We start from the raw sequence: 20,158 nt of genomic DNA, 5'->3' as shown, positions 1-20,158 counted from the left end.
ATAAAGTATATCTTGTTCAATTTTAAAGTTCAAAGTGGTGGACCACTCGATAGTTGAAAAATAGGGTTATCTTATTGTGTACTTAAAAAATTATTGCTTTATTTTAATTCCCCCTCCATCTCAATCTGTTCTAATAGAATAAAATATGTTCGACTGAAAAAAATTATAACATATGAGTGACATTCAGTGGTGACCCTTTCCTCTCGAATTTTTGATTGATATTTTTAAACACAGATGAAACATAAAATAAAATAAAACTAAACTAATACCGAGAAGAGTGTACCATATAATGATTCGTTTTGTAAATAAAATACTTTCTAGAAAAAAAAAACAATATAAAATAATCTAATTGATGGGTTATGTTCAGTGGCCTACAGACATTATGCAAAAAGAAAAAAAAAACTATAATAATTTTGTAAAATAGGGTGGTTTGTTTTTCAACTTTTTGAAAGTTTCATTACAGCTAGTTCGGAAAAGTTAAGGACAAAAGTTATTTATTTCTTCAATGGATTTAACATTAATTCGTACAAATTAATTATGATACAGATTATTCTAACTTATAAAAACATAAGTATAGTTTTTTTTCTAAAGCTACCTTATGGAGCAAAGAGAGAGAATAACAAAAAAATCTTATTTTCACGGAAATTGACCGTTTAATTCAATTTTAACAAATAAAGCAAGAAATAAAAATCTAAGTCATCCTATTTAAAGATTATACCTACAAAAAAATGATGTAATTTGAATGCATTTCTGTTATTTTTTCTTTTTGATGTGTCAAATAAATTATGAGTGAGTTTTAAATTAAACTTAGATTTTTATTTCTTGTTTTGTGTGTTAAAATTGAATTAAATGGTCAATTTCCGTGAAAAAGTCATAAAAAGGTCACTAAGGCGATGGTAATTAATTTTATTTTTTTTCGTTGAATTTTATATGATTTAAACGTAATTACAATTTTTTATATTTATCAGTCCAATAGTTGGGTTACAATATTTCTAAATAAAAAAAAAAGAGTCATGAGCTAAATTTCAATCAACTTCAATTAACGTTATTTTGAACATATAAATATCATTTTTGTTGAAGCAGTTATAAAATATATTTTATTGTAAATTTAGTAAGCACAATTTACTGTTTTTGTAAAAAAAGCTTTAATTTGAAGTATTTAGAAAGTATTTAAGAAAACACTCTGTTTTTTCGTTCAAAATGTAAATTTTCAATAATTAAGGGCCGTTGAGCTCCCTCTAAAGATTTTTCAAAATTCTTCTAACTTTTCTTAAATGTTTTGTATACAATTAGGAACCATTTTTCAACCTAAGCCATTTACTTTTCTAAAAAAGTTGATTTTATTATCACCTAATGCCAACTTTTCCAGACTAGCCGTTGTCTAAATTTGAAAAAACGTATATTTTTCATACATACAAATTTTACTTTACTATTGAAGAAGGATCTATGACTGAAGTGCGGAAAGAAGGAAAACAAAATGACATCGATAGAGTTCCATGAATCTAAAAAATCCATGGGACGAACAAGGAGTTCTAAAGTTTTGATTTTTAAGAACCACCCTAATATTCACTCATATATTATTCAATTACAAGTATTTGACAATGCTTTACAAGCGATAATTATCTATCTTTTAACTATTTCTGCACCTACAAGAAAATGGGGAATAGAGCAGGGTAACCTTTTAAGCAATATTTAAGTACATACCATTCAATACATTTATTGATTACTTGTGAGGGTGTAATGCATTTGTTATTTTTAGCTGTAAGATAATACTTTTTACGAGTCCTTGGAGAATTAAACATTGAATTCTTTTTCATAAGTATTTTCTTTTTGCAAATGTGCATACTACAGGATGAGGGACATTTTAGAAGTACCTTCCAACATATAATAGAAAACCTATCAAAATATATATATTTGTACATATTACATCTATAAGGCATACAATTTCTTTGAATACATTACAGGGTGAGGACACAAAATTTTAAATCAGTTTTACTTCTCCATACATTTATTTTGTGCCATTTTTATGGCAAACTTTTGAAGCAAAAGTTGGTAATTTAACAATTTTCTACACTTTTTATTAAATATGTTCTTCTATATAATTATGGCTTTAATACGGATAACCCAAAACACAGCTGGGCTTTGATTAAGTCCAGGGACAAGTTGTTCCACTCCTCCTTGATCACGGCATTCAGGGCATCGATATTCGTGTGAGAAGTATTGTTCATCTTGCCCTCCAAGACGCAAAAAACACCAAAGTCCAAGGGGGTCACGTCAGGTGAGGACGAAGGATAGAAGTCTGCCAGTCAGAAGGCAGCTATGTTCTCCCTACAGAAATGATGCACCTTCTTGGACGTGTGTTCCGAGGCGACGTCTAGGGTAGACACATAGTTGTCCCAAGGAAACGTGCTCTTCAACCATGGCAAGAGATGTTATCTTGGACCTTGTGATAGACGTCCGTGTTGACTTTTTCGTTGGCATTGAAGAAGTAGGGAGGTATCTGGCTACCGTCGGACACCAAAACACCGAGCACCATGACCTTAGCTGGATATTTGGTACGTAAGATTCGCTCGACCTTAGGTCTTGATTCAGCCAAGAAGATATCATATCTCTTTTCCAGAACAGCATCCACTTTTGTCGACTGTTGCCCGAAAGATGGCGCACTCTTTGCCGTTTAGCCTGTTGTTCGGAAATTTTTGATTGCACAAAAAGATAACACACATTAAATTGTAGCTGTTTGTCAGTTCTTTCGAATAATACAAAGTACAAAATTATGAGAGTTTTAGAACTGAGGCTAGATAGCCTCGAAGAGGATTATAGTTTTTAAGTCCTCACCCTGTATAATTAATAAGTAAGTAGATACAATTGATTTATTTTGTAAGTCTGAGTAAAGTAATCAATGAAAATTTTCGAATAATAAATCACACTTTGAACTAATACCTAAGATTGCTTATCCTGAGCATTTTTAACGTGTTAGTTTTGTTGCACACAGCTATCTCAGCTGTGTTTTTATTTTATTTTTTTATAAGGTCAGTTCCTTATGGCTATCAAATAAGTAAATAAGTACTAGGAGAAGAAACTGCGTTTATTTGAAAGAGGTTTTTTTGTGGTAGACAGAAAAGGCACCTGTATATATCAATATCAATTTCACCAGCATTGGTAAATATCCTTTAATTAATGACACAATTGAATATTAACTGTCATCTCATTCTCATATGCCGGGAGTAAAATTGATTTGTCCTTTAGAAACTCGGATGGCGATTATGATGAAGAGAGTCTTCTTCCAGGTTATCAGCTGGAATGAATGTCCTGTTATGCTCAAAGTTTGGAACTCGAGTCAGGATGAATTCAATGTATCTATTAGTGTTGGGGTTCGGTCTGGAAATCCTAGACCGGTTTTTGTGGGAACGAATTAGTTCGGTCCAACAAAAAGCTCGGTTTGGTTCTGTATCATATAAAAACTCGGTTTAGATCGGTCCAAAGGGAAAGTTCGGTCTAGATCGGTCCAAAAGAAAAATTCGTTCTAGTTCGGTCCCAAAAAAATCGGTCTAGACCAATTTTACAGATAAATTGTTCACAACATGACATCATATGTTTCTTTCAAGTACAATGACCTTAAATGAAGTTTAAACAGAGATAGCTCAGATTAATTTTGATCCCGCTGTCTTTTATATGTATAAAGCATTTGTTCTAGAACTCATTGTGTACTTTTTTAGTTTTTTTTGGAAAAAAATGAATGACAGTTGATCTAAAAAAAATGGTATCTCATAGTATATGAGACCAAAAAAATTGTTCCATAAATTGAGACCGAATCAAAATCGGTCTACAAAGTGAGACCAAAAAAAATCGGTCCACGATCCGGACCGAAAAATCGGTCCAAATCGGCCAAGAAAAAATCACGTAAGACGGAACCGAAAAAAAAATTCGGTGCTGGACCGAGTCTCAACACTAGTATCTATGATGCAGAACTCAACTACTACCTACATATTCTATAAATTTCAATAGATTTACAATATACGAAATTTTTTCTTAATTAATTAGATATTATCTTAAATATTTTGGTGTCGTTTATTTTAACCATTGAAAAAAAAGCTAAATACGAATATTTTAAATAAGTGGATAGTGTAAAGTCATTCAATTAATAATAATTGTGTGATTTATAAAAATCATGAATTCATTAATATTCCAAAAAAGAATATCAAACATAATCATTTATAGTAAAATTGAGTGAAAGTTCAAAAACTACATGTATATTGCATATACGTAAGTAAAACACCGTAGAATAGTAATTAAAAATCGTTAATAAGGATGTAAATATATATTTTTATATTTTTAATTTTTATTATAACATAAATATTAATTTAACTAATATTATAGATAAAAAATGATAGATTTTACAATATAAGTATGAACTTTATGATAAAAAATCATTTAATAATTACAAGGTGAATGCTTAGTTTTATCAATAATACTTATCTATTTCTGTTTTCCCAGTATAATATGTATTTTACTATATATATTATTTAATGAAATCTATTGTATTACTAAATAAAAGAAATAATATTATTACCCGGTAATGCATAATAACCCCGTGAGAGATCATGTCAAAAATATTGTAAATTTGAATGACTACTCATTGACTGACAGCAATGATTTTTAACTATGGTGTAATAAATTCACTTACTCCCTAATACGTTTACATTTTTAAAATAGTGAGGAATAGTTAGGGATGTTAAAGTTTGTTTAAATCTTCCTGAGTGCAAATTAAAAAGAATAGTATATGTTGGCAATTTTGATGGGGGACAAATCTATTGACAGATATTTTTATAAAGACTATAGTGTTCCTTGCTTGCTAATATGTTTGAATGTTAAAAATATGGAGAAATATGACTACAAAAATTTTGTAGGTAACCAACTTTTACTTTTCTGAAAATGTATACTCATTAGAATTTTGACAATTTTCATACCCCTAAGAATAATTCATAATACCATTAATATCTTGTAAGGTAAAAACATATTACTGGAATCAACTTAAAATCTATATCGGAATGGACGTTGCTGCTTCCCAATTTTACAAGAATGGAAAGTACGATTTAAATTTCAAAAATCATGAATCCAATGAAGCCTTACTTGGCTTACTTCCAATGCACTTGGTAAAATGTACAACGGTTTAATCAAGGATTCGCCAATCATTTTCATTGAAAATCCCTACGATCAAAATGATTGGTATGGATGGACTTCATTGACATCTCAAACTGACATTCAGATTGTCGGAGATGATCTCATAGTCACTAACCCCAAGCGTATTCAAATAGCTGCTCACAATAAATCTTGCTACTGCCTCCTCTTGAAAGTAAATCAAATTAGATGAGGTGCTGAATATATTCAGGCCCACAATTTTGCCAAGAGTAACAGCTGGAGTACCCTGGTATCTCAGAGATCCAGTGAAACTGAGGATTGTTTTGTTGCTAATCTCGTCTTTGGTCTTTGCACTGGTGAAATCAAAACTGGAGCTCCAAGCAGATCAGAATGTTTATATTTATATTTTCAATTGTTCCAAATTAAAGAGGAGTTGGGATCCAACGCTGAATATATTGGAGACAAGCTCAGAAAGCCCTTTTAATTATCTAAAAGAGGGGTCGGGTAACTTTTTTTAGAGTTACCCACAAAAAAAAACTTGTAATAAAATAAGTTGAACCCAAACTAGTCAGGGCCGTCTGCAGGATAATATATATATTTTTTCTTTGGGAGGAGAGGGGGCTTTGGTTATTGATTTTTTTTTTTTTAATTTAAAAATTAAATTGTTGCATAAAATACCCGCCCGAATGACCTTTTTTTAGAAAATAACCCCTCAAAAAAAAAATCATTTGCCCATAATTTTTTTTTCTCGAAAAATAAAAAAATCCTTGATTGGGAGTGAGGGGTAGAATCCCTCTAGTCCCCTCGCTAGTGCCATGATTTTTATTTCATTTTCGCTTTTGCAAGAACAACAAGATTTTTTTTTTGCAAGATACATCACAGAACTCTTATCTTGCTCCATGTTAGAACTCTATTGGAAAGGTAAAGGCGTCATTAGAAAAATGATAAGAAATAATCATGTGGTGTCAGAAGCAAAACGTCGTAAATCGCTATTTTATGTGAATGAGAAAATTGCATATGAAGTTTAAATCGCACTTTATGAATACATTTTTATCTCTCTACAAGTCTAGTTTCAAATTAACTGAGACTTCATAAAACAATGCTCTAAACAATGTTTTGTGTATATTGTTGTGAAAGTTAATATGGATGATATTTCACTTGTTATTGGTCTAAGAATTAAGATTTGATTTTTATTCATTATAATTTATGTTTAAATGACTGTTTGAAATATATGTATATTAAATTATCAGTGTACTTGGTTGGAGAAGTGATTCCATTAAAAGTTTTGACAAATTTAATGAAATATATATAAATATGATGAATGTCGTTTTATTATAAGTGTTACTAATAGAGTCAAATGGGAAGAGTCCTGACGATCAAGGTGCGTTCATTCTACACACATATGTTAATTAAGTAAGTGGATAAACCAAAATAATGAATTTTCTATTTCTTCAATAAAATTAATTATTTTGGTTAAGCCACTTAAATTTTTTTGGTTCTGACCCAAATATATGTCTTATTTATTCAATATTCTCCACATTTCCTAGAACTGCAATGATAATAAATGTTTTTCCATTATATAAGAATTGTTTTTCTACGTTTGAAATTAGAAATATAAAAGATAAGGACTCAATATAAAATATTTATGTATTTCCTGATTCTTCAACATGCAAAAAATGTTCTTATAAAAATGAAGGGAAATCGTGCCATTAAAATTAGGAATTTGCTTTCAAATTCATTTCCATTGCATCATTGAACCTTCCTTTCAAATAAAGGAAGAAAATAAGGCCAAAAATGTGTACGTTAATTGGCAAATAATTTCTCCAACTGCTATAATTTTCAAAAGCATTCAAAAACTAAAATTGAAGATATTAGTAGGTAGAAGATGGTAGAAGAAGAGATCTGGAGAAACTTTTAGGAAAGACTAAGCCCCTCGAATTAGCTCATTGTACCGTCCACCCTGTACAGGATTGTAATTAATCAGCGGGGGTACCAATATTGTTTTTCAGTGGTAGTAATCATCGATCTTTTAATGGTGAGTCATCCATAGTCACTCGAGCCACCCCTCCTGCCCAATAAAAAACCATGACTACGACAGTGCTATGCAAGGATTTGTGGAAAATTGAGTAGGATGTAATTATATACGCAGTGAAGCACAATAATCAAGAACTCCTGTCGTATAGAGCGACGTAGCTAAGCGGCTAATCGGGAGAATATATTTTCTTGAACTCAATGTATATAGGTACCATACTTGGTTGCTTCTAAACTCTTGAACTTCAAAGACAATCCCTATATCAGATGGAGTTATTCTATTGGTATAATGTTTACTTATAGTTAATCAGTACATCTCCATAATCAAAAAAGACTTATCTTTAAAAAAAAACAACTTCTGACGTGAACTAAAACAGCGTTCTCGAGACATTCCAATTTTCAACTCCCTTTCGATTGATGAGAAATCCAAAATGTAGAAAATGTTTACAATCATTTTTTTTCAAAGTGGCTATAGAATCCCTCCCCTTATAGGCTATATTCGCTAATAGAGTTATTTGATTTGCTTATCCAGCCTGGACCTACCGTTTTTCCTCTCGTATTGTATTATCTACCTATATTTTGATTAAATTTTCAAGGTTACTTCACATTGAAATGAGTTATAAAAAAATAATTTAGTTACATTATAAAATTAAATATGATATCTATATTAATAAACCGAGCTTAGTCTATCTTTTTTTCTTTCTGTATAAATTTATTTCAGTAATACAGTCCTTTTTGGATCTAAGAAATAACAATGTAGTCATATTAATGAAATTTAGCAGGTGTCTTGCACGTGGTATTTAGCGTGTATGCAGGGTCCACTGTATATAGTGCTCTATAAAAGCACAAGAGGTGCAAGAAATCCTCACATGTATAAAGGCTAATGGGTCAATAGTGAAAGTATTCTCGGACAAGAGGATTTTCACAGTTGATTAATTCCACAACAGCCAAGCCTACCGCTGGCTTGCAGAAACAAAAGAAAAGTTCCGAGGGGTTTACCACACTAAATATCCGGTTCAACTGATGGTCCTCAGACTTGTGGTCTCTAATGGATTTAAGATGCCTCCGTTCTTTTACAAGGCTGGAGAGAAAATCGGGCAGGAGGCCTATTATAAGGTGCTTGGGTACCCCATCTAGCCATGGCTAAAGACTAATTACTCGGAGGTTCTGTGTAGATAAATTGGCTCGATTCTGATCCATAGAGAAATGCCCTCCTTGCTCACAAGATTTGATTCTACTGGACTTATCTATATGGGACACTTTGGAGTGGGAAATCAAGAGGACCTCACAACCAAATATAGACTCACTGAAGTCCTCCATGATGGCTGCATGAGACAACTTGTCAGAGGAGTTTTTCGTCAACTCCTACATGCCTGCAGGCGATGTGTAAAGGATTTGATTGATAATGAAGGTGGCCATATTGAGTGAAAAAAGTTTTGCAAAAACCTTTTGTTCATGTTTTGTTTAAATTATTTTTTTCCGTATTATTGAAAATATAAAATTATTGATGTATTTCTAAATCCATCTCTAGAGTCCACGTTTTCCTGCTCTAACCTGTAGGAAATTGTCAGATCATACTATTATTTTTCTGATATCTATTTATTAAACAAATACGTCTGAGTTTGCTAATGACTAATGAAGAGTGACTCTGATCATTTTTTATCTACTATACAAGAAACGTTTGTCTCTTAGAGTACGTCTAATAATTCTAGGCAATGCCGGGTACTACTTTTGTGTCAGTTCTTTATTTAGAACTGTAGTTCAGTCCAGTCCCACATGTCGGTTATTTAAGAAGGTAAAATCGATATCTCCTGACGTCAATCAGGGTTTTTTTTTTTTAAATATTTCGTTATAAATAAATTGTAATATTAAGTAAAACAATTAAAAGGTTTTTTTTTTTTATATTGAAAAAGTAAATATTATTTACAAGATATGTGCAATGCTTTTAATACATATATCATATATATATATATTCTTTGACTAAATAAACCCTTGACATTTCTAAGAAAAATTTCATTATTCGAAGGTCTTAAAGACCAGTCCCAAGGATTAACAGTCTTAAGGACCGGTCCTAAGACTCGACTGGGCTGAATAAATAAGTACTCACACAACACTACTCAAGAAGAAATTAGTAGATGAATATATTTTAACTTGCGTTCAATGTTTATTTTTCACATTATTATATAATGGCATGTGATAAAGTTATTATTAATGTACTAATTTTAATAAGTAATGACGAGATGCATGTAGATTAATGTTAAAAATGATACAAGATGAAGGCCATTAAAAACGAAAACACGAAAGATGAGTCTTTCTACTCAATTCACGGAGAGGAGTCTTTACCGGGAGTCACATCACCTTGGATTTTTTTAACAAATCAATTGTGACTCCAAAGAAATGCCAATCATTAATTACTATATATTTTTACATAAAAAATTATTTATTATTTATGCTAATTCTCATAGAAAAGAGGTAATTTAAATTAAAGGAAATAAAATGTATTAAAGTAACTTGTAGAAAGTATTTAAAATATCAGTAAAAATGTCCTATTTATAAAGAACTTTCACGGAAGACTTAACCTGAAACACTACTATATTGTTGTTAAAAAGGTACACGGTATAAATAAAAGATACTACAGATAAAACAACTAAAACTAACAAACTAGAATCAAGAGTCCTTCAGTAGCCCCACGAGAGTCTGAGTCTTGAACTAAAAACATGTAATAAAATAATCTAAAATTACTGATTTCAGAGTCTTAAAATAATAAAATTGTTTACCCCATAAGCTGGTTTTAGCCGGCCAACCGACATGAAATCCATGCGGTGTCCAAAATCAATTCTGAACACTCTTGCAACCCATTCCGTGACCTCGAACGGTTCCATATATGTCAGTGTTAAAGTTGGTCTTATTGACTAATTTAAAAAAACAAAAACATTTTGCTTCCTTTAACCACACCAACGCTTGTGGTTCCGGTTGAATCTTGTGGATAGAGTGTTTAATGTCCTTAAACTTCCAGAAGAAGTATAGTTACAAGAATATTAAAACTCCCTTCTTCTTCTTATCTACGTATGAAGGGGGGAAGAAGAAAAGGAAAAAGTTTTTCTTTCTCCAGTTGAAAGACGCAGTCAGCATTCTTATATTTAACACTTATGTCAATTAAATACATTTAATTCTAAACCCATTTATATATTTGAATTTTTAACCTCAAAACAATTTCTAAAACTTAGTTATAATTAATATTATCAGCGAAATTATATTTTTAAAGATAGATTAAATGTACAAGACTAGACGTTTTATGATAAATTTGACAACAATACCAATGTAATTTTATATAGAAAAGATTCCCTTTTTTTTATCAATAAATAGTTCAATTTACTCATTCCATAATTGGAATAAAGTTCGATCAATGTGATTTTATTTACCTTAAGAATTACAGAGGCCTTTTGCAGTCAGAAGGATTTGAGAACTCCACTAAAGACGACGACAGTCAAGGAGTTGTACCCAACAAATGGAACAAGCGCAAAAATGTAGTTCCCTTTTACCCTTCTTTGATCTTAGGGCAAGAAGGGCAAAAGGGAGGGCCTCCAGCCACAACTCTCCTTCCCTCACCATCTTCGACGACAGAGAAGTTTTCAATGTTTGGTGAAGTCTCTCGAAAGACCATTAGCCTGCAGATGATAAGCAGCACAAACATGATGTCCCAAATGCTTCCGACGCTCTCATGTTAATTGGCCTGAGTAAATAGAAAACAGAACACCGAACCTCAAAAACCATCCCGAGAAGAAAGTTTTAACTACTTTGTCTTCTACTGTATCTCTTATAGGGAGGACTTCTATCCACCTCGTAGCTCTATCCATCACTACAAAAGGTGGATGTATCCCCTAGACAAGGGTAGAGATCCTACTAGGTCTACATGTATGACACCGAATCTTGGAGGGCCGCATTGAAAAGGTGTCGATCCGAAATGTATGTATTGCTGCTTTGCATTTTTGACACCCCATGCAGCTCTCCGTCCATGTTTTTACATTCATTCTAAGATCAGGCCACGGAAGCTTCCCTGAATCTTCGTGTGGGGAAGTGCCTTGTCTTAAAATCCTATCTTCTTAGATCCAAAGAGGATTGATCCTTTATGACAAATTCTAAAAAAGAAAAGGAGTGGTTTGGCCTTTATGGAGCCCACGAGTCCTGATAACGAAGTATGATTTCCCAAACTTGTGAACAATCTCACAATGGAACTCTGAAATAAAAAAACAAATATTCGTGACTGCATCAAGGTCCATGATGGGTTATTTCACTCCAACGCTGAACTCAACGACTTATGATCTGATTAGATGCCGAATTCAACAACTTCGAGCTACCAACAGAAATTAGAAACTGCTCCTCTAACTGAAGGGAGTTCCCTGTCAAAAGATTTTTTTTTTTGCTGAGCTGGAGTCAAAGCATTGGACCAAAACGCTAGTAGTGTCCATGCACTACCTGCCCAATGATCAAGGGAAGCACCCATTCCTGTCAAGGATGCATCCGTTGTAAGTGATAGAGGAGTGTCTTCTTGTCGAAAAACTAAAAGAGCACATCGAAAAAGGGTATCTTTAATTGCTTGAAGGGCCCTTTGTTGCATTTCCTTCCACTGGAATTCGGCGTGTTTACGCAATAGGGGATGTAGGTCCTCGTATAGTATAAGCTGTGCATAGAACTGAACCATACCCAAAAAGGCTTGGAGTTCCCTACGCAATTTTGGAGGGTCGACCATTGAATAACCTTGACTCTACTCACTCGTGAGCTGTGCAATTACTTTCTCTCCTATGTGATGTCCTAGGAAAAATATTTGCACTTCTCAAGCAAGAGAGGGAGACCTTTTTCTTGGAGTTTAGACAATACCATGAAGAGGAGTGCCCAGTGCTCTTCCGCTGACTTGGACTCAATGATAATATCATCCAGGTACACGAAAACTCCATGCATGTTCCGGAACCAGGATTCCATAAAACGTTTGAAGGATTGAGCTGCATTTTTAATAATATTAATCGCAACTCCTTATAAAATATCTTAAATAAAACCTTTATTCATCCAATTTTCATATTGCCTTGTTTTTTTTTAATTAGCTATTCTGTTTTTCCATTTCATATTTAATGGGGATTCATATATTATGAATGAGTTGATTAATTATTTCATTCCCCATACGTATAAATATAAGATATGGAGCCCCTTTCTTCTCATCTTATTCTACAGAGTGCAACAGGGAAATTTTCCGCGATCAAGAAGCAACACCAAAACCTTAATAACTTTTTATTAGAAAAGTGAATGAAAAAACTTTAAGCAATCAATCTCGGCAAGAATTATTCAATATGGCCGCCTCTAGCCTCAATCACAGTCTCCACACGAGGTTGGACCTTGGCGTAGGTTCCCACAATATAATCGCCAGCCAATTTTTTCTTAATGCTGCCTTGAGTTCTTACACATTTCTGTGTGATGCCTTCCCAACCTTTCTCTCTATGACAATCCACACACAGAAGTCGAAGGGATTGAGATCAGGACTGGAAGAGGCCCAGAAGATCTTTTCTCAGAAGTCAGCAAAGTGCTCCTTGCAGAAGATGTGTCCTCAAGGCCGTATGGCGGGGTGCACCGTCTTGGGTCCGCACATAGTTATTCCCAGGATAGATACCCTTCAGCCAGGACAAGATTTTCCAGCTCAGGACCTTGTAGTAGGCCTCAGCCTCGATTTTCTCATCGGGCTTGAAGAAGAAGGGATCATTTTTCTTCCCATCAGATGCCACTACTCCCAAGCTTATTATTTGGGACGGATGTTTTTGTCGTGAAGGTGCCCTAGACTCCCTAGGTGATGCTGCAATAAATCTGTCATTTTTTTGGTTCAAAACCTGGTCGACTGTGAAGACTTTGCTTTTTTTATTCATATTAACTCATGTTTCGTTTAATTTCGATCAAATTATACAAGAAAATAACACATGTATCTAAACATAGCATGAAATGTTACCTGAAATCGCAAAAAATATCATTTTTATGATGCAGAAAATTTCTTTATCGCACTCTGTACATAAAAAATAAAATTTTAATGTTTATGAATGCGAGCAAAATATAAAAATAAATTTTGTTTATGAATTTAAATATTATAATGAATTATACTTTATTTTTGGATATTCATATTAATTGGGTTGATGTTGTACTAGTCCTGATTTATTTGGTCCAGTCCATTTTTAGGACTGGTCCGATCAGTCGTTGGGACCGGTCCTTTGGAATATCAGTACTAGAGCTGATTTAAGAAAATAAATAAATAAAAGTTGAGTGACTTCATCAAAGATTGAAATTTATAAGCTTTAGGACTGATATTCAGGACTGAACTGGACCGGACCGAGACTGAACTGGAGGAGAAAACAGTCTTCAGTCTTAAATAAGGACTGTCAAAATACTAATGTGGTTACACTAATATATTTTCTACGCGTAGTACTTCCAAAAGAGATGTGGGTAACCTAAAAACTCCCCGCAGTTCCTCCCAATTGCCTCCTATATTCTACCCTTAAATGCTTCAAATTGATACAGAATCATGGAGTTTCAAAAAATTCAACAATTAAACTCGATACATATCTGACTAAAAATAGAGTATCAAATCAATATTGATACTCATCCAGACCTTAGAGAAACAAATACTCTTGTGTAAATGAAAACTTATGCTTCAAATAAGTTTCATTGGCAGAAAACAACAAATTTAATAATTGAACCTGAGTCCGGATAGTTACTGAAAATTATTTAATGTTTGTCAACTTGGTCAACCTAACAATAATACTTATTATTCTTCATTCAAGAATTTTTTTAAAAATGAGAACATTTTCGAAAAATAAAAATATATTTTGCTTGGTGCAGTTACCAAAATACAGATTACTCTTTCATTATCATATTTTGAAAGAGTAATACCAATATTAATACATTCTAAAACTTATTTATTATTTTCTTTGGTTTATCCAAAATTTGACGACACTCTCTTGCGGCATCCATGAATTACTAAAATGTTCTATTGTTACAAAAAATACACTAAAGGACATGATGATATCATAGTCCATCAAAAAGAAAGTTTTAGCATTAATTCAACTCTGATTTCTTAATTACTCTTTTTATCTCATCTCCTTCAAACTTGAAGTTATTTATTAGATGAAAGAGAGTCAATATATACGTTATAATTCGAAGTATGATGATGATATACTTCGACAATATTCATAAGTATGTTGGTTCAAAATATGGGAGGTTTAAAAAAAATTATGGAAGTAAAAAATAGATTGTTTAGCTTAACACTCCATCTGTTTTGTAATGTAAATATATATCTATATTTATGAAGAAAACTTTATCTAAATGTATGTGTGAATCTTTGAACCAAATGATGGTTTTTTTGATCAAAGATATAACAATGTAGTCAATGTAGATGTTGCAGTCGTTTAATAGTCGATGAGATTTTTATAAGAGCGCATGGAAAAGGCAAGAGCAAGACAGATGTTATTACTGAATTAAGCCCCTTTTTTAATATCAGATGGTCATTGCTGTCTATTACCAGTAGTAAGTAAATAAATATCATAGTTTTACTTATTGCTCGGGTGTAGAATTTCAACGAATATTTAAAATAAAAAAAACACTAAATAAACTAAACCAAAAAAAAAAAAAAAACATCCAAAAATCACGACAAATATTAGTTAAAATTTCTTAAAACCCTTTATATATATATTTCTTTGATAACGTGAAGTCGATTGGAGGTACTGTATTCCCTCTTATGCAAAATTCAATGACTCACATCCTAATATAAAAGTTCATTGAGCGAGAGACAAAGCCGGCGGAAGCTCATAAGATGATACCTATCAACTCATCTTCCCGAATAGACTGATACAATGTTATTATTTGGCTGGCAATAACTGCTTTACTGTTAAGAAATGTACATAAATTTTAGGACCCTTGTTATAGTAGAATTTCCATTTTTCTTCTTTGAATAATCTAAAAGAACCATACCTCTGACAATATTTTCTTCCCCAATCGACAACCTTTTTAGACTGATGGGTACACAAATTTTAAGGATGCAGAGGGAACGAGAGTCTTCAAACGCATGAAGAGTGTTATAGAGTTTTTGGACAGTCCTTACAGGACCTAGCATAGTTAAGAAAATCTGTGGAGAGATTGAATAATAAATTTGCATTCAAGTATCAGATTTTTTTCCAAAATTAATATAAATATTATAGAATATGTCTTTACTTGATATTTCTATTATAAATAGGCAAATGTACAAATTGAGAATTGAGTGAACTCTTTCTTTAAATAAAAGACTAATTTGATATCAGGGCAAATAACTCCGAAACTAAATCCCTCGTGAACAACCCTCCCCCTCTCTTTACTCAAAAGCTCCTACATAAAAAAAAATATAAAATCCAAATGTATAATATACATTTTTTGCGAATAATTTGTTGAATAAATTGTTATATTGTGTTATTTGTCATTTTTAGTTTGTCTGATTGTCTACATATAACTTCTATTAAAATTTATATTTATTTTTTGATTATAAGTTATCGTTGTTTTAATTTAACTATGCTTATTTAACCGAATATCTCAAATATACATTATATCACATTAATTTATCAATTTGCTAGTAATATATTGCCATAAGTAAAGTGATACTCAGTAGTATTGAATTTCTCATCGTATAATGTACCATATTTGCGACTTTAATCTGTAGAAATGCAAGAGAGTCCAAAGTTAATAGATTAATAATATTTAAATATGAAAGTTATTTTATAATTTTCACGAAATTTCTAGAAAAAATTTAGAGAAAATCAATTACTGTTATAATGAGGAAAGCCTTCTACATTTAAAACTAATAAATAATATCTTGTTGAATTTTAAAATTCATAGTCTTCAGATTTTAATGGACCACTCTGTATCTGAAGTGTGTTTTTATATATAATGTAAAAAATATCGTTTCTCTGACGGGTTGTCACTCTCAAACGTTTGTATTCTTTTTTCCATAACTACTAAATTCTATTGTAAATATAGGAGGAGGGGGAATTGTCATTTCAATTTTTTTAGATGCATATGCACAAGTAGTTACTCTGTTTCTCACAAAGGAGGTACTTGTTATATCTGACCCAATTTTTGTATATTTCCCTCCTTTTTTTCTAAGCCTTTAGATCTATATAATTTATAATATTGTACAATATCCTGTATTTTATCCTCTCTTAGGTGATATGTTAGCTTTACATCCTCATAAAATGTATTAATTTACACTTTTCCTAGTATGTAATAGTGAGTTGATGAGATTTACTTCATATCTTAATTAGATCATCCCCTTTATTCAAAAAGAAAAAAAAATCTTATTTGAGGGAGGGGGAATAAGGAGCATTTCATCAACATTAAAGTACTTGCTAATTCATTTTGCTTAATGATAGCAATGAAATATGATTTTTATAAAGTATAACCATTTTTATTACCTATTCATAGATCTAATATCGATTTTCTATACTTCTTTATGGCTTTTTTTTATATTCATAGTTTCTTTTTAATGGCCTGTGTTCTCTCTCAAAAAAAAAAAATTAAGTTAAAACATATTTGATTCTATGTTAAACATGTATAAGGTATTGCAGATAAATTGGGAATGTTTTAAATTGCCATATCTAAGCTTTTCTTTAAATTTTGAACTAAAAATGGCTTTCAAGTGACTAATTGAATTCTTTCTTTCATAAGATACATTGTTTATAGGCTTTTAAAGGCTATGGCCATAAGATCTGATCGTTAACCAAAGCTTTTGGTTTACATGTAACACAATGGGCATCTAAAGTCATTGTGCACGTCGATAAGAAACAGTTTGTAATGGAAGCAGAAATTAATCGGCAAAATACAGGAATCATTGCTTGTGATCCGACGGAAGTTCCACTAGTTTTGAAGTCCAATAATCCGACTGGAGTCAAGATTTTTGGATCTGTGGCCAGCGATGGTTCTATTATGTTATAACATTTCATTAAGGCTGGACATAAAATCAATACAGCTGAATACATGAATATCATTCTTGATTACTATCTGTGGCGCTTCCTTCAACAGCAGGTCAAAAAACGCTGCAAAATCATTGTTAGCTCTCTGAAGGCTAGGATCACAAAAATCTCCAGGATAATCCCTGCTGATCATGTAATTTACGCTACAGTATGATTCAGGCCAAGGATTGCAAAGGTTATTGAAGGCTGAGGAGGTCACATCAAATAAGTCAAAACACACGATCACTAGCAACTACATACTTCACAATTTGTCATTAGATTTCAACAATTAATAAACATGCTATAAATATTACAATTTGCACAGAAAATATGACAATTTTTCTCTCAAGCCCCCACACTGATGATAATTTCAAATCATTTTGCTTTTGGCTCAGTAACTGGGTACCCACCTTTGGTATCATACAATAATTCTGAATTGACGAAATTTAATCATATTACCTAATTGGAATTGGATTCATTTCGGAAAATAACATTTTTTTAAACCTTTACAAAATTGACAATTACTGATTTTTAATCAAGAAATCATTTACAATTATAAAATAAAACATGTTGTTTATTTAATGATGAATATTTTGTATTAATACAATCCTCTAAAATCTCTTAATAAAAATTAATTTATAGATAAACAAAAAAATGACCGATTATTAAATATTGAAGTTCAGTGGATGGACTATAAGGGGACGCCACCTGTCAGTTATAATTTTCAAAACTGTGTAAATCAAAATTTTAAATTAGTACTGTCAATATGAAACAAAAAATATAACTTTTTGTTTATTAAAAAGGAAATTTTGTTGTCACACACTGTAAATATAATATTTGTAAAATGAATAATAAGTAGACTTAGAATTTGTGAGCAATTCTCAAACGCTCAAAAAATTGTGCCCTTTGACTTTTTGGAGGAAAAAAGGCTCATTGTGCCATTTTTTTTCTTTGCTCTTTTTTCTAAACTGTTGTGAAATTTTTATAGGAAATGTGTGTTGTAATTAGATTTCGCAACAGTTTTGATGATTCTTTGAGGATATTTTTGTAAGGAAAATCCATTTTCAAAAACTCTTCTTTATTAGGCTTTCTTTTGGAGGTAAAAATAGGTATTTAACGTAATCAGGGCTACAATTACATGATGGGATATGTTAAGGAATCCAGATTCCCACAACAACCATTTAGAGGAAGGATAAATTTGGCACAAAATAGCCTGTTTAATAATCCCCCGTTGAATGTTGCAACATAGGATTTTGCTCCAAATTGCGAAATCCTGGTCTTCCCTTTATACAAAAAGTTGCATGTATAATCAGTGGTGATGATATGCCTCCGACCATCAAGTCTCTCGAAGATCACGTCACACACTTCAGATTTGCTTCAACTACTGGTGTGGACGTAGAACGGTCTTTTAGTAGTAATAATACTGATCGAAGGCAATAATTAACGGGAAAAAATCCCTCTCAAATCCTGCTTTGTCAATATAATCTATGAATAAATTATGATCAATATAAAATAACAATGATTACTTGAATATTTCTATATTTTTTTATTTAAATAAAAATGCCTCAATTTTGTTATTTTGGGATCTCATTTTTCAAAATTATAGCATTATTTTTTTCTCATTTTGGCTCAAAAAATTGCTCCAAAACTTTAAGTCTAGTAATAAATAGCTGAGTTACGGTATGATTATATTTGGTATAAATTTATTTAATAAAAGTTGAATATATGTAATCGAAACAAACCAAGTAAATGAGAAAAAAGTGAAAAATATTTTATATAGTTAATAAATAACGAGGTTTTCCTTTCCCTTTTTTGAAAATTTTGTCTCCATGAGGAGAGACATTGACTTGCTTTTAAAAAAGGAGGAGGAAGAGTAAAATGTGTATTTGATTTTTTATTTATTCATCATTTCTCATTGATGTCTTATTGAATATTTATTACTAGATTATCTTTCATTCGTAAATAATAATTTGTAAAGGATATGGAACCAAAAGTTTTTGTATCCTGTACTTTGTATGTAAAATATTCTTAACCTTTATTTAGACAGAAAATAATTTATAAAAAATTAAAATTATCTAAAATTTTCTGGGGAAGATGCATTTATAAAAATATCATTAAACAGTATAGTTTAAAATGTCTTCACCAGATTAAGGGCTTCAAACATAAAATATTAATCTATCTAAATTAAAAACATTAGCATCTAGAATCAATAAAATACAAACATAAAATATTAATAGCAAATTTGCTTTCAAACCAACAAATAGTTCGTTTTTTGGGTTTTTTTTTTTTTTTTTTGCTCCTTCTAAAAAGTTTGAGTATCTTCTGCAAAGTTCGAAAATGTCTTGATGCGTTTGATATATATTATTTATCTAATATGAAAGCTCATGAGCAGTGCAGTAAATAATGGAAAATGAAGTACGAATACTTTTCACATTGGTATCCAACCTTGGATTTAGATTATTTTAAAAAGAAATTATTATTTCTTTTTAGACCGTGTAAGAGTTAAATAATTCTCCAATAACGGATAATCTCTTGGTGTCTTCCTCATCCATAGCTGAATAACTGAGCATTCAATATTTATCGATTAAATTAAGAGATTTTCATCTTCGTCTATTGGACATTTATTTATATTTTTGTTTTAAAATAGACCGACTTCAATATTTGTGTAAGTGGGTTTTTGTAGTTTCACTTTTTATTAAATTAGTTCTTAACTTTCATAATCAATATAAAATTAATTTTAAGGCTCGTAATTTACTAGAAAATATTACATTACTCTTCTATTCTAGATTTATGGGAGTCGAAAATTGCAACATACCATAAGTTAACGTATAACATCCTTTTAATTTGTAGAAAATATTATACTTGTCCTAAAATTAAACAATTGTCAAACGAAGTCGCATGTCATGTTTCCTAGCATCTATAATGGATTGACTCTAATTATGTATATGAACTTAGTTTTATTGCCATTTTTGAGAAAAAGG

At 31.4% G+C, this 20,158-nt stretch overlaps 1 pseudogene; it reads left to right on the top strand.

Moving 5' to 3' along the window:
* Nucleotides 1–2,419: 2,419 nt before the first annotated feature.
* Nucleotides 2,420–5,623, top strand: LOC139907128 (enolase-like; annotated as a pseudogene).
* The last annotated feature ends 14,535 nt before the right edge of the window (nt 5,624–20,158 follow it).

Source organism: Lepeophtheirus salmonis, chromosome 14 (genome assembly GCF_016086655.4).
Source record: "Lepeophtheirus salmonis chromosome 14, UVic_Lsal_1.4, whole genome shotgun sequence".
Taxonomy (NCBI): domain Eukaryota; kingdom Metazoa; phylum Arthropoda; class Copepoda; order Siphonostomatoida; family Caligidae; genus Lepeophtheirus; species Lepeophtheirus salmonis.
The sequence above is the reverse complement of the archived record's forward strand: the minus strand, read 5'-3'. Positions and strand labels throughout refer to the sequence as shown.